This window comes from Oryctolagus cuniculus, chromosome 5 (assembly GCF_051225735.1).
Source record: "Oryctolagus cuniculus isolate XC-2025 breed Fujian yellow rabbit chromosome 5, ASM5122573v1, whole genome shotgun sequence".
NCBI lineage: Eukaryota > Metazoa > Chordata > Mammalia > Lagomorpha > Leporidae > Oryctolagus > Oryctolagus cuniculus.
This window is the reverse complement of record NC_142871.1, coordinates 51,099,188-51,113,405: the sequence shown is the minus strand read 5'-3', so window position 1 is coordinate 51,113,405 and position 14,218 is coordinate 51,099,188. Positions and strand designations below refer to the sequence as shown.

Below are 14,218 nucleotides of genomic sequence, written 5' to 3'. Positions count from 1 at the left end.
GGTAAGAGATTGAATTTCATTGTTTCCTGATCTTGCTAGCTCATGGCACAGACGGAAGTTATAAGGGTCTCTCCATTGGAGTATTCCCTTCCCCTCCAAGGTCATGCTTCGAGGTAGCAGAGCTCTGGCTGGCTGGCTGGCTTCAGTCCTGCTTCCTGTATTTGCAGGCAAGTGTTCAGCTCCTGCCAGGTCGCGTGAGATGTCCCTGGCCTGCAGGGGGTGCTCTATCAGGGCACTAGATGAGAGGTACCTGCCTCTCACTCTTTCGACTTACGCGTCTCATTCTCCTGAGCATTTCAGGGATACAAAGGGGCATCACAGATCTGTAAGCATCAGATGCTGTGTAAGTGTGTTGACTACTCTCTACTGGGCCCATCAGACCCACTGCTGTTTCTCTGGTAGCCTCTAAGCATGCCATGGCGTGTACTCTTTTGCCATCTAGCTTCTGACTGTGTTCAGATCCTGGGAGGGGACAGGCCAGCAGGAAAATCCATCACGATGGATACTTCTGCTGCTGCCTCCCTGCTGGTCCCTGCAGGGCCACAACTCCAACTCAGAGCAGTAGTGGGCTGGCCTCTCACAGCTGGGGCTCTCCTGGCTTCCAGTACCTCCCTACCGTATTCCTTAGGCCTTAGGGGCTAACAGAGAATATTGTTGCTAGGCCCTGGGCACTTGAATATCTTTTGTTATCTCCTTTCTGAAACAAAATTTTATTTATTTATTTGGAAGCCAGAGGGGGAGAGAGAGAGAGAACGTTCACATTCACTGGTTCAGTCCCCAAATGCCCAGGAGCCAGGAACTCAACTCAGAGCCCCCTTGTGGTGAAAGGGACCCCACTACTGCTGATCCTTTCAGGGTGCATTAACAAGAAGCTGGAATCAGGAGCCAGGCATTAAACCCAGGCACTTTGATATGGGATGTGGGTATCTTAACAGCTGGGCTAGAGGCTCACCCCTTCTGATGTCTTCTTTAATTCTTCCCCACATTTCTGTAAACAGTTCTGTCATGACACTCTGTAGTCATTCCTTTGTGTAGCATCTGATTCCTGCTGGGACTCTGACAGATTCTGTGAGTGGCAGGAGGAAAACAACATCACAGGAAACCAAGGGGCTAGGAAAGGATGGGTAATGTCAAAAATGAAAATCAAAAGTTGATGGGCACACTTAGGCTCACACAGTCACTGGCTGGAATTTGAACATGGAGGGCCTGACCACTCTGCTGACTTGGATTTCTATTTTTAGCAGCCTGCAAATCTTTCAAGACATGCACCCATGGTATATTCTGACCATTACTTTTGTCCACAGACAAGGTGTAGATGTTTTGAGGACCAATTGTTGGGAGAAGCTATGTCCTGGTGACCCGGTCCAAAGGGGTGATCATGATAATTATAGTGACCGTTGATACTGCTAACTGTACAGTGAGCATTGTGCTGCATCATGTCTGTATGGTCTCACCATATCCTCACATCAGCTGCGTGAAGAAAACATGTTGTTTTACAGGTGAGAAAGTCTGACTTAATTAAAGAGGCTAAGTATTGACTCATAGTTTTACAGCCAAAGTGGAACCCAGGCCACCTAACACCAGAGCTCTTAACTACTGCATGAGTATTTCCCCAAAGCAGCCCTAGTACCAGGACTGCAATAGGGGACAATCTGGAAATAGTCCATGGGTGAACAGTTTTATTTATTAATTATGGTTTTATACTTAGGGATACCTCCTATTTATGACAAGTGAACTGTTTTTGCATTTTAAAAAAAGATTTATTTATTTGAAAGGCAGAGTTACAGAGAGAGAGGAAGAGGCAGAAACAGAGAAAGATCTTCCAACTGAAGGTTCACTCCCCAAATGGCCACATCAGCCAAGGCTGGGCCAAGCTGAAGCCAGGAGCCAGGAGCTTCATTTAGGTTTCCCACATGGGTGCAGGGGCAAGGACTGGGGCCATCTTCTGCTGTTTTGGCAGGCTCATTAGCAGGGAGCTGGATTGGAAGTGGAGCAACCAAGACTCAACCAGTGCAGTTTACTCTCCTGTGTTCCAGTGCTGACCGCCAGTTTTACATATTTGAGAGTGAGGTAATTTCCCTTTCCAAATAAATAATACAAATATGAAAATATATATAAAGAAAAATAATATGGAACTTGATCGGCTGAGTGTGGACATGGCTAAAATTACAGTTGAAACCTGAGGATGACTCCATGCTATCCCTCAGGGATCCTGAAGTGTTCACACAGAAGAAATCTCTGCTTGAAAGTTAAAAATAAATAAACAAATAAAGGAACACTCATCTCCAGGCTTTTCCTAAACAACTCATTCTGGAAAATTTTCCCATTTCTAGAGACAGTTTAGAATACAGTCGGTTTCGCTGCAAGTAAAGTTTCTGTGCTAACAGTCGCTCATATGGAGTTGACAAATAAGGGAAGTGTCGTGCTGGGTAGCATGTGCTGGGGGGAGGGAAGGAGCTGGCCCACATGTGCCTTTCCTAGCTGAGGGTAGGAATGAGCTGGGGGGGGGGGTAGGAGCTGGCCCACATGTGCCTTTTCTAGTTGAGGGTAGCATGTGCTGGGGGGGGGGCGGGTAGGAGCTGCACCACATGTGCCTTTCCTAGTTGAGGGTAGGAATGTGCTGGGGGGGGGGTAGGAGCTGGCCCACATGTGCCTTTCCTAGTTGAGGGTAGCATGTGCTGGGGGGGTAGGAGCTGGCCCACATGTGCCACAGCAGTGCCCATCCCTGGGGTTCCCTCCCAGAGGTGCACCAGAGCCTTGCATATGCAGCACCATTGCCCTGTCTCAATGGTGGTCACTGCATCTCTAGGAAATCAAATACTTTTACTCAACAGGATTGGACCAGGGCTCCCAATCGTCATTAGTGGTACCAAGACACCCAATGGGGTAGTGATGGGCTCTGTGTCATGTCTCTTACCTTCCCCTGTCGCCCACAAAATGCCAGCTAATATTGCTACCACCAGCACAAACTCCATTTTCCCCCTCCTCCTGAAGCTTAACCATCTTCCCAGTTCTTTATCTAGCCACGACCAAAGCAGCAAATGAACAAGCTGCTTCGGCCACATAGAGTGGCTGGAGTAAGGGTTAGTAAGGCTTCATGTTAGCTGTTGGTTTAATCCATGAGATACCTCAGTCTTCACTATTGGGCCTCCAACTACTCCTCTCGGACTTGATTCTGAGTGGGGATAGGGTGGGGTCTTTGGCTCATTGCAACTCCTCATTGCTTGTCAGACTCAAGATGAGGGAGCCTCCTTGGCCCTTTGCTCCTTGGCTGCTCCTCAGGTCATAGCCACTCAGAGCTGAGTGATTAACCACAAAAATAGAACATTGACCCAGAATGTGCAGCAGGGTACGTACCCAGGAAACCAAGCTCCTCGTCTACAGTAAACAACGGAGGAAGCCAGCATGCAGAAGTCAGACTTACAGGAAGCCAGATGCCTATCTCGAGCAAGATTCAGGAAGGTGAACAGTACCTTCCACATCGATCAGCCCCACGTGGCCAGGACCAGATTAATAACTGACCGCTTCTCTTAGGTTTTTGTCAACACGTCCAACTTGAGAACCAACCAAAACAAACCAAACACACACTTTCTCCTAACCAGTCGTGCAGGATGCCTCTCTCGGATAGCTCACCTGCAGCCTCCCCAGGTCAACAGCCTCGCGGCAGGGCATATGTGAAGCTTGCCGTCTTTTCCACTGTTAAACTGCTCTGCCTGCCTTAGGTGCTCTGCCCAAATTGCTCTGCCAAGTTGACAGTGGCTGACTCCTTCGCTAGAGCAAGCTCAGAATAAGAAATAATAAAATAATAAATTTGCTTTTCTCACTTGGTTGGTTCTTGTTCATTTCCTCAGAGCCTGTAAACTGCTTATCCACTGGCCCATCCTGCCTTCATGCCCTGCCTACTGATGGGTCTCCAGGCCTCAATTTCTCCTGCGTGGAGTGTACCGGCAGAGCTGGGCTGGACTTCAGGGTGCCCTTGAGTGTGGCACGCAAGCTGCCCTGTTTCTTTTAAAAGCAAGTGGCCAGCCAAGAACGTAACTGGGTTTTAACTCCAATCCTACTTGATTTCCTGGTCCCACCCACCTCATCAGGGTTGGGGTTCAGCCTTACTCTTGCCAATTCCTCTTCTCAAGGATTAAAGTCTTGCTTATGAACCCAAGCCTACTAGCGTGTCACTAATCCCAAGTGATTAAATATCCCCTCTGCTAGTTGCCTATCTACATGGCCAAGCCCAGCTGCCTGGATTCTCCTTGTCCCACCCAACCCTGCCTCCCTCCCTTCCCCAGTGCACACACACTTGCTGCCACTAACAGAGGCACGCCTGGCCTGCAGTGGTCTCACAGGCTGCCTGCCACACACAACAATACCAGAAAGGTAGCCACTCATCCTGCGGGGGCTTGGCCTGGCAGCAGTTTTGATCGGATTGCAAGGTGGCCACATGATGGCACTGTAAAGCCACCAGTGCTCGCAGAGAGCTGGCAAGCTGCAAGGCCCTGGGGAGCGAAGCTCTGCATTTGCTGTTTCTCTGACTGTCAGAAGGCTGGAAACCGGTAATGGTCCACAACCTCCAGAAATCCTTAATATTATTTTGCTCGAGTTTTTTCCCAATCAATGGCCATTTGAGTTTGACACTTGTCAAACATGGACTCGCCTCTTCAGCACACAGCCCACCCCTCAAAGCTGTCCTTCCTTTGCATTCGACACAGGCACATTTTCATCTAAAACAGTCTGTCAGTTGCTGTGAACGTGAAAATAGACATACAGAGATTTAAGAAAGATGAAAATGTCTCACCTAAGCAGAAGTGAAATGATTTCTCCTTTTGTTCTGATCCATCATTATGCTAAATGAATAGATGCATTTCCCCCCTTCACATCCATAGCTGGGCGAATCACAGGTACAGAATGAAACTGGCCCTTGTCTATAAACATCTCTTGGCTGCCCTAGCTGATTAGTCACTGCACGCTTACAGGCTTGGTTGCCCAGGTAATCACACAAACAGTTGATGTTTTCCTACACCTTCCTTCCCTGACTCAGACTCATTGGCATTGAGACTTGTTTTTTGAGTGCTTTTACAAACAGACCACTGTGAGATTTACTTGCGTTTTTTATTTTTTCATGTGACTGTACGATAGTCCAATAATCCCCAAGCTCTGTTTAAAAATTAGCATAGCACATTGGGAAAAATATAAGGGTATGTTGAAAAGTTGGTGAGAAATTTGTTGTCATGAAAAAAATGAATACATTTCAAATTTTTGTGCAAATTTCTTGTTTAAAAAGATTTATTTATTTGAAAGGCAGAGTTACAGAGAGAGAGAGAGAGAGAGAGAGAGAGAGAGAGAGAGAGACCTTCCATCTGCTGGTTCATTCCCCAAATGGCCTCATTGCTTGGAGCGGAGCTGATCCAAATCCAGGAGCCAGGAGCTTCTTCCAGGTCTCCCATGTGGATGTAGGGGCCTAAGCACTTGGGCCATCTTCCACTGCTTTCCGAGGTTCATTAGTAGGGAGCTGGTTTAGAAGTGGAGCAGCTGGGACTCAAACTGGCATCCATATAGGATGCTGATGTCACAGGTGGCAGCGGCTTTACCTGCTCCACCACAGCTTTGGCCCCAAAGTAAATATCTTTTAACCCATTCTAATTCCATTTATTCCCATGGTCTTTTTGAACTGCCCTTCTACGTGCTCAGGATCCAGTGGTGGTGGTTGGTAGCCGGAGGCACCTACAACCTGGCTCAACACTTGGTCAAGTGTTCTCCTCCCTTTGACCCTCAACTTGTTTGTCTGTGAGCTGGGATAATAGGCATTTGACTTCCAAAGTTGTTTTGGGGATTCCGTGTGTAATGCAATTGCAGTATGCATAGCAGTTGCTCCATCGTGGGTGGTTAATATTCTTGTGAGTGGAGTGGATGGTCACAGTGCATAACGTGCAGCCAAGCTGAAAGGTCAGGGACGTTCTTCATGCTCTTTTAGGGATCCCATGCAGTGACTAAGACGCCTTTTGGATCAAACTGCCTGCCTCCAACTGTGATTCTACCATTTGTCTGGCAGAAAAGGTAAGCAAAACTGTCCAGTCCACAGCATCCCAGCTTGCAATGTTGACAGTCCCAGGCCTCGCCTCTGCATGCTGGTGTGAGCATCAAAGAAGATAGTGCACGTTTTAGGGATTGAATTGTATCTCCCCAAAAGTGTTGAACCACTAACTCCCAGTGCATGTGAAGGTGATTTTATTCAGAAACAGGGTCTTAAGGGGCCGGTGTTGGGTATATCAGGAAAAGCTGCCACCTGTGACACTGCCATATGGGCAACAGTTCGTGTCCTGGCTGGTCACTTCCAATCCAGCTCCTTGCTAATGTGCCTGGGAAAGTAGCAGAAGATGGTCCAAGTGCTTAGACCATTGTAACCTACCTGGGAGACCTGATTTTGGCCTGGCTCAGCACTGGCCATTGTGGCCATCTGGGGAGTGAACCAACAGATGGAAGATTGCTTTCTCTCTCTCTTTATAACTCTTTCAAAAATAAGTAAATAAATCTAAAAAAGAAAAAAAGGAAATAAGGTCTTTACATAGGATCTAGTTAAATGGGGCCATTAGAATGAACCATAATCCAATACCTGCTAATGTTCTCACAACAAGGAGAAACACCCACGCAAGGGGGACACTGGGGGAAGAGGAAGGAAGACATCATGGTGATGCATCCGCAAAGACTGCCAGCAAACTACCAGAATCTAGTGGAAAGGCATGCAGCAGATCTCTCTCACAGTCCTTAGAAGGAACCCCTCCACTGACACCTTGCTTGGACTTCTAGCCTCCAGAACTTGGAGCCTGTGTTGCGGTGCAGCAGGTTAAGCTGCTACCTGCAATGCTGGTATTCCATGGGAGCACCAGTTCAAGTCTTGGCTGCTCCATTTCCAATCCAATTCTCTGCTAATGTGCCTGGTAAAGAAGCAGAAGATGGCACAAGTGACTGGGCCCCTTCCCCTGACATGGGAGACCCAGATGGAGTTCCAGGCTCCTGACATCAGCCTGGCCAAGCTCTGGTCATTGCAGTCATTTGCAGAGTGAACCAGTGGATGGAAAACCTCTCTCCTTCTCTTACTCTCTCTGTGACTCTGCCTTTCAACTAAATGAAATAAATCTTAAAAAGAAAAAAAACCTGTGAGACAATAAATTTCTGTTTTTTAAGATACTCAGTTGATGGCTTTTTGCTATGGCTGCTGTAGCAAACCAATACAGAATGGATACACATAACCCAGTGCATGGTACTTAGTAAGAATTTAGGAAATGTTGATTTTATTGCTTTTGGTGTTGGCTAGCAAGATTTGTCAACTTTTACAATATCAATTCCTTTGCGCAGGAATATTCTCAACTGGTTTCTCCTGCCTGATTACTAGAATTTTTCACTGTGATGCTTAAACACATGCAGAAAGGAATATGCAAAGTCAGATTTCCATCACATGGTTATCTTAAATTTTAGAAAACTAAACACGTTAAGCAAAGATCCCTAAGTAGAAAGATCAATGCATGATGAATGGATTTATAAATGGTGAAGGTGGAACCGGACAATATTCAAGGCTATTACAAGGTGGTATGGCTGGTATCAGGCTCTTTGCCAGCCCAAGACAAACCAGCAGGACCGAGAGAGGAATACGACATTCAGATCTGCTATTCACACATCTCCAGGGAGTGTTTACCTCTTGAAAAGCACAAGATTCATTGCAGAGCTCCCTACTGGCTGCCTTTTTTTTTTTTTTAACACTTGTTGTGTGACAGCTCAAAGAAACCGGTTTTATGCTCTCATTCCTTGACATGAACTGTCTCACTGATGATCCCTTTGTAGAAGTCTCCCAGAACTAATCTGGCTATGACTTGAGTTTGGATCTTGATGCCCAAAATATCTCTAAGCAGGCAGAATCTCTAAAGGAAGCTACGTATCAGAGAAATTAGCGTAGCTCCTGACTCACAGAAGGTGTTTGATAATAAGTACAAAGGTATTTCACTAAGATTGTGGAAAATAAAATTTAAAAATTAGTTTATTTTGGTGAAACAAGTTTGTGTGTCTTCAAAAAGCTCATGTAAAATTCATATTATAAAAAAGTGCATGGACTTCAAAATTTCTTCACCAAAATAAACATATTTTAATTACATTTTCCATGAAGTTTGTGAACTTTATATTTGTTGCAAGAATAAATGAGCTGCAAACATAAATACTTATTTCACTAGTGTTTGATTTGTGATGTAAAGAACATTAGGAAATTCCTCCCACATTGTAAGATTTCTCTTATAAAGCATTGGAAGCAGTGGTGGTCTTTCTTTTTGGAAAAATTAAAATTGCAAGCATGTCCTTCCTCTTATACATGCTGTATACAAACAATCCCTAGAAATGAACTGTCTGGAGTACTTTATTTCTTAATTAATCCAGTTTTGCTATTTGGTATAAATAGGATGATGTTTGGGCTGAATGAACGAACAGGCAAGAGTAGGGGATACAATCCAAGGAGGAGTTTCAACTCCCTTCACATCTGCTGTTCTATTTTGTTTTAAATTAGATTTTTAAATTAATTTAATTTTTCATTTAAAACTGCTCGCTTTCCCCCACCCCTTTTCTCCTTCCTTCTACTGACTACTCCTGTCTCTGTTCCTGGCCCTTCCCTAGGAGACCAAACACTACTTTTTACGTGATCTGACAGTTCATTTTCCATTATATTTTCATCACTTAGCCAGACATGCAATGTTTTAGCAAGAAGAACATGATGTCAGTTATATGACTAGACTAGGTTATTGGTATATGAAAAAGGGCAAAGCTCTCCCCTGTGATGTAGAGAATTCTGCTGTGACTTACTTCTTTCTGGTACTCAGCACTCTCTTTCATCCTGTAAATACTCCAGGTAACTCAATACCTAACTTGACACTTTAGTTTCTCCTTCTGGAAAACTTGAGCTTCAGTGTGCATTAATTATTTCACAGGGCTTTTGTTGGGAATCACATTTTCATGAGTTTATAAACACTCAACCTTCTACAAAACAAGATTTTGACCTGCTCATGACAGATCTGATACAAGAAAAGAATGATAAAATAAAATCAAGGAATCAGGAACGAAGAAATTACAGATAGTAGTAAAAAGTCTAGAAAGTCAAGACTAAGGAAAAATATGTCCAAATGTTGGGAAGAATGAACTTCAGAGTCTCTGGAAATTAAGCTTTATATATGACTCTGAGGTTCTTGGAAGTTCATCATCAGAGAGACAAGAGTCTTATAAGTGACGATGCGTAAAACTTGGATGTCCTTAGACCCACCAGGATGTGCTACAAAGTGGTGACATTTTCATCAATGCCACATTTCCCCTAGCTTCTAACTGCATTTGACAATCTTACTCTCATCCTTCACTGGTTACTCTTCTCAACATACTTACATCACATATTTTTCAGTCCCAACACAAAGGAAGAGTAGCAACAGAAACCCACAAATATGAAAAACTTCCCATAGACATCAATTTTTGTCAATAGACGTTGGCAATGGAGGGTCATTTGTTGCTCATTAATCATAGGAAAGCAGATTTTGGATCATATTTAGGCTCTCTGACATTTTGACCTGTAAAATTCTCCTATGAAAACTGCTACACAGTGTAGGAGTTCATGCATGTGTTATGTAAGATATTTGAAAGCCATTTAAAAAATGGAGGAGCAGGTGTTTGTCACAGTGGTTAAACTGCTGCCTGGGATGCCAGGGTTTGAGTCTCAGCTCTGCTTCCAATTCCAGCTTCTTGCTAATGAGCACCCTGGGAGCCAGCAGGTGATGGCTCCAGTAGGTGGGTGCTACCCACCTACATGGAAGACCCGGATTGATTTTTCAGCTCCTGGCTCCGAGCCCAGCCCTCGCTGTTGTGAACATTTGGAGAGTGAACCAGAGGATAGATAATCTTTCTCTGTCTGTTTCTATCTCTCTCTATTTCTGTGACTCTCTGCCTTTCAAATAAATAAAAATTAATACAAATTGGGAAAGGGAAGGTGGATTCTCAAGACAGTATTGGCTTCTTTCCCAGATACCTTTGCCTTGATTCTAGGATTCTATTCCCCTTGTTGTCATTAAATAGGATTCTTTAGAGTTCTTTTTCCTTCTTGTGATTTTGTTTTTTTAACTTAATATTTTATTTTTTTGAGATGACCTGTTTTAATTTACATTATAGTCAAAGACTTAATAGCTATACTAAATAAGATTCAACAAATAAAAAGTAAAGACCACAGTCCAGCAAGAAAATACACGAGGGCTATAACAAATGATCAGATGGAAAGATGTTCAACTTCCCTTAGTGTTCTCAACAAACAAAAGGGTGCAATCCAATGACTAGGGGTGGGATAGGTATGAACTTGGAGAACTTCGCACTTCCTTGTTTTCAATTAAAAATGGACTCTCCTTTAATTTTTTTTACTTGACAGGGAGACAGGCAGAGAGAGACAGAGGGGGGAGAGAGAGACAGAGACAAGAGACAGAGAAATCTCCTACTTACTGGTTCGCTCCCTAAATACCCTCAATGGCTGTTGCTGAATGGGAATCAATCTAAGTTTCCCACAAAGGTCGCAGAGACCCATGTACAAGTAAGTGTCAAACTCAGTTATTCTGTGGCATTTTTACCAATTTCTTTTTACCATACTGTGGGCATTTTTACCAATTTCTTAAGCAATAGACCAAACATCTGCCCCATAAATGGAATCTGTCATAAGTTGCCTATTTTAAAAGCAATTGGACCCCTTTGGAATGGGCAATGATGAAATAGTTAGGGATCTAATAGAACCCAAAAAAGAAACCTGCACAGTTTAATTGCATTCTGTGTGAGAATTAGGCTCCTGACCAACACTCCCTGTTACGCTCTCTTCCCTTCTTGCTTCACAAATTTCCTCATCTCACATTCCATTGTACCCTTAGCAGAGCATTAACTTTATTTATTTACTTATTTGAATGGTAGAGACAGAGGAAGAAAGAGAGACAGATAGAGAGCTCTCCTCTGTTTGCTGGTTCACTCCCCCAAAGCCGGCAATAGCCAGGGTTGGGCCAGGCTAAAGACAGGAACTTGGAACTCAGTACACGTCTCTTATGTCAGTGGGAGGAACCCGAGTGTTTGAGCCATCACTGCTGCCTCCCAGGGTGCACATTAGCAGGAAGCTGGGACTGAGAGTGAAGCAAGGGTTCAAACACAGGCACGTCAATGTAAGATGAAGTCTTAACCTTTGTGTTGAATGCCCATCCCAGAACAGTGACTTTTATGCAGAACATCACCATTTCTTATTCATTTGTCTGAATCTCTTTCTGGATTGTGGAGTGGCTTGAAGGGAGAATTGTTTTTTATCTCAGTATCACCAATTCCTCACAAAGTCTTAGCTCTGGAAGGTCAGCGAATCTACTTTGTTGTTTTATATACCTTGAGGTCAATTTCCAATAAATACTTGTTGCATGGATAAATAGTTTATCTGATGAATTTTAGGTATAGGCACTCAGTAAATATTTAAATTAATGAATCATACTTGGAAACTAAATTACATTTTCATGCAATAGGGCAATTAGCTATTTTTAGGTATTCTATGTAAAATGACAATCTTATCCAATTATAATTCCCAGTGTTCTCTTTGGTTTTCCTGTTTATGCAAGTAATATATGTTGCAGGAAATCTGGAAAACAGAAGAAAATAAAAATGACCCAGGATTCTTTCACTTCAAATTAAGGACTGCTAATATAAAAGTATTTTATAACTAGAACTAAATATAGTACTACTTAAATTGTATGAACAATCTTTTTTTATTCTGCTTTTTATTTAATCATGACTATTTTGCTACATCCTTATTCTTTTTAGCTTAGCATCTTTTTCAATGGCTATGCAATATTCTGACTTACTGATGTGTTTTAGTTGTTTTATCACTTACAATGTAGATTGGTTTTGATTTTTGCTATTAATAATAGTGCAATGAAAACTTTAAATATATATTTTATTTGGATTTCTAATTGTGTGCTTAGGATAGATTTCTTTCTTTTTTTTTTTTTTTTTTTTTGACAGGCAGAGTGGACAGTGAGAGAGAGAGACAGAGAGAAAGGTCTTCCTTTTGCCATTGGTTCACCCTCCAATGGCCGCCACGGCCGGCGCGCTGCAGCCGGCACACCGCGCTGATCTGATGGCAGGAGCCAGGAGCCAGGTGCTTTTCCTGATCTCCCATGGGGTGCAGGGCCCAAGCACCTGGGCCATCCTCCACTGCACTCCCTGGCCACAGCAGAGGGCTGGCCTGGAAGAGGGGCAACCGGGACAGAATCCGGCGCCCCGACTGGGACTAGAACCCGGTGTGCCGGCGCCGCTAGGCGGAGGATTAGCCTAGTGAGCCGCGGCGCCGGCCAGGATAGATTTCTAAAATTCTTCTTCTTCCAGCTGTTCAGGTAATATTTTTGAACAAACATGGTGGTTCTCTGCCTTTCATTATTGATCCTGGGTAGGTATATTAAGTTGCTAGTTTCCCAAGATTCCTTTTTCAAAAAGATAGTGACTCAATGATTTCTACTACTTTAGCTTTATGACTATTTTCTCATTTGCATCTCCTCTACCTTCCTCTTTCCATGATGGTCACAGAAGGGTTTTGAAAAAGCTGAGATTGATGGGGTCCATTCAGGAGCGTGCTCTTTAGGTGGAAAGGATAAAAGATAAGTGTGTTTTTATGACAGCTTTTAGTCATCCTGAACACCTATTGACCTAACTGACTCCCAGATTGGTGCCCCTAGTAACCTTCTAGGGTATGAGTATGCTGGGCATGCTGGACAAACTCAAGACACACCGATTCTATCCACACAGCATGGAACCGGAAATCATCCCTCCTTTCGGGATGATTTAAAATGTCCCATTGGAAGGGAAGATGGGGATGGGCATTTGGTGCTGCTGTTACATTGCCCCTTGGGATGCCTGCATCCCATATCCAGGTGCCTGTGTTTGGGTCCTGGCTCTGTGCTCCTTTCCAACTTCTTGCTAATGCCCGTTCTGGGGCAATGCAGGTGATGGCTCAAATACGTGGTTCCCTGCTACCCATGTGGAAGACCTGGATTGAGTTTAGGGTCTGGCTTCAGCCTGGCTGTTTGGGGGCATTTGGGGAGTGAACCAGTAGATACGATGTATCTCTCTGTCTTTCTAAGAACTAAAATGAATAATAAAAAGACAAAAGAGGAAGAGTGTAGGGGTAAACTTTAGCCAAATATACTATCTAAGGAACTCCAGCCTCCATAGCCAGAGAGAGGGAAATCATAGCCTTACGTTGTGTCAAGAGGGGTGCTTTTCCAGCTGAGACCTAAGTGGTCTGAAACTTAGATTTTAAACTGACCTGATTAGAGGTTGTCATGGAGCTGAAGACCCAGAACTGGTCATGGTTACCAGCTCTTCATCAGAGCAGCACCTGAGTAAATCCCTCCGGGACTGCAGGTGAGAGAGCAGCTGAGTGTACAGAATAGGAAGACACAGCCGAAGGCCCAGGATGAGCTCAAGGTGCTCGCGTGGCTCAGAAGACAGTCAAGTAGGTCAGAATGCCAAGCACTCACTTCAACTTTTAGAAAAGCTGTGGGTCACAGTTTCCTGAGTAGGAAGCCCTTAGAGAGTCAGTAGAATTGGTGTCATATGTTGGAAAGATGCATAGCTCAGGCTAGAGATGAGCATAGAGGCAAGGAGAGTGCCGGAAGACTGGCAGACACAGGTTACAGGTAACAGCTAACATGCCCAAGTTCAGAGCCAACTAGTTAATTTTCTGACCTGAGATTTTTGTTTGTTGTTTTAGAATAAACATCTCTTTGGAAATAGATGTCAGAATTAAAGCAAGTATGTATTAATTAATATCATGAACTTTCAAAAAGTGATACACACACTTAACTGTAGCCCAAACACTGTGGCTTAAAAAAATATCACATGGCCAATAATCCTTGCCAGTATATTTTTACAAGGCTGTTAAATACTGCCAACACTCCGTGATGTTGAGCCAAATTACTCTGGAATATCGCGGAACATAGCACAACATCATGTTTTTGTGAAAGACGAGAGATACCAGGGGAACAATCCATGCAGCTCATCAGTGTGCAAGTTGGAGCCAGAATGTATCAGTGGGAGCCAGCTTCTCAGTGCTGAGGATCTCACCCTCGTGTCTTTGACGGCTTACGAGGCAGAATAAGGCTCAATGAGACTCCTCATTTGGAGTCAGGAATGAGACCCCAAG

At 43.9% G+C, this 14,218-nt stretch overlaps 1 long non-coding RNA gene across 1 annotated transcript; it reads right to left on the bottom strand.

Moving 5' to 3' along the window:
* Window positions 1-1,738: 1,738 nt before the first annotated feature.
* Window positions 1,739-4,942, bottom strand: LOC138849787 (uncharacterized). The gene is made up of 2 exons (XR_011388957.2): window positions 4,793-4,942; window positions 1,739-1,976 (listed from the first exon to the last, which is right to left on the bottom strand). It is a non-coding gene; the product is annotated as an uncharacterized LOC138849787 (long non-coding RNA).
* Window positions 4,943-14,218: the final 9,276 nt, after the last annotated feature.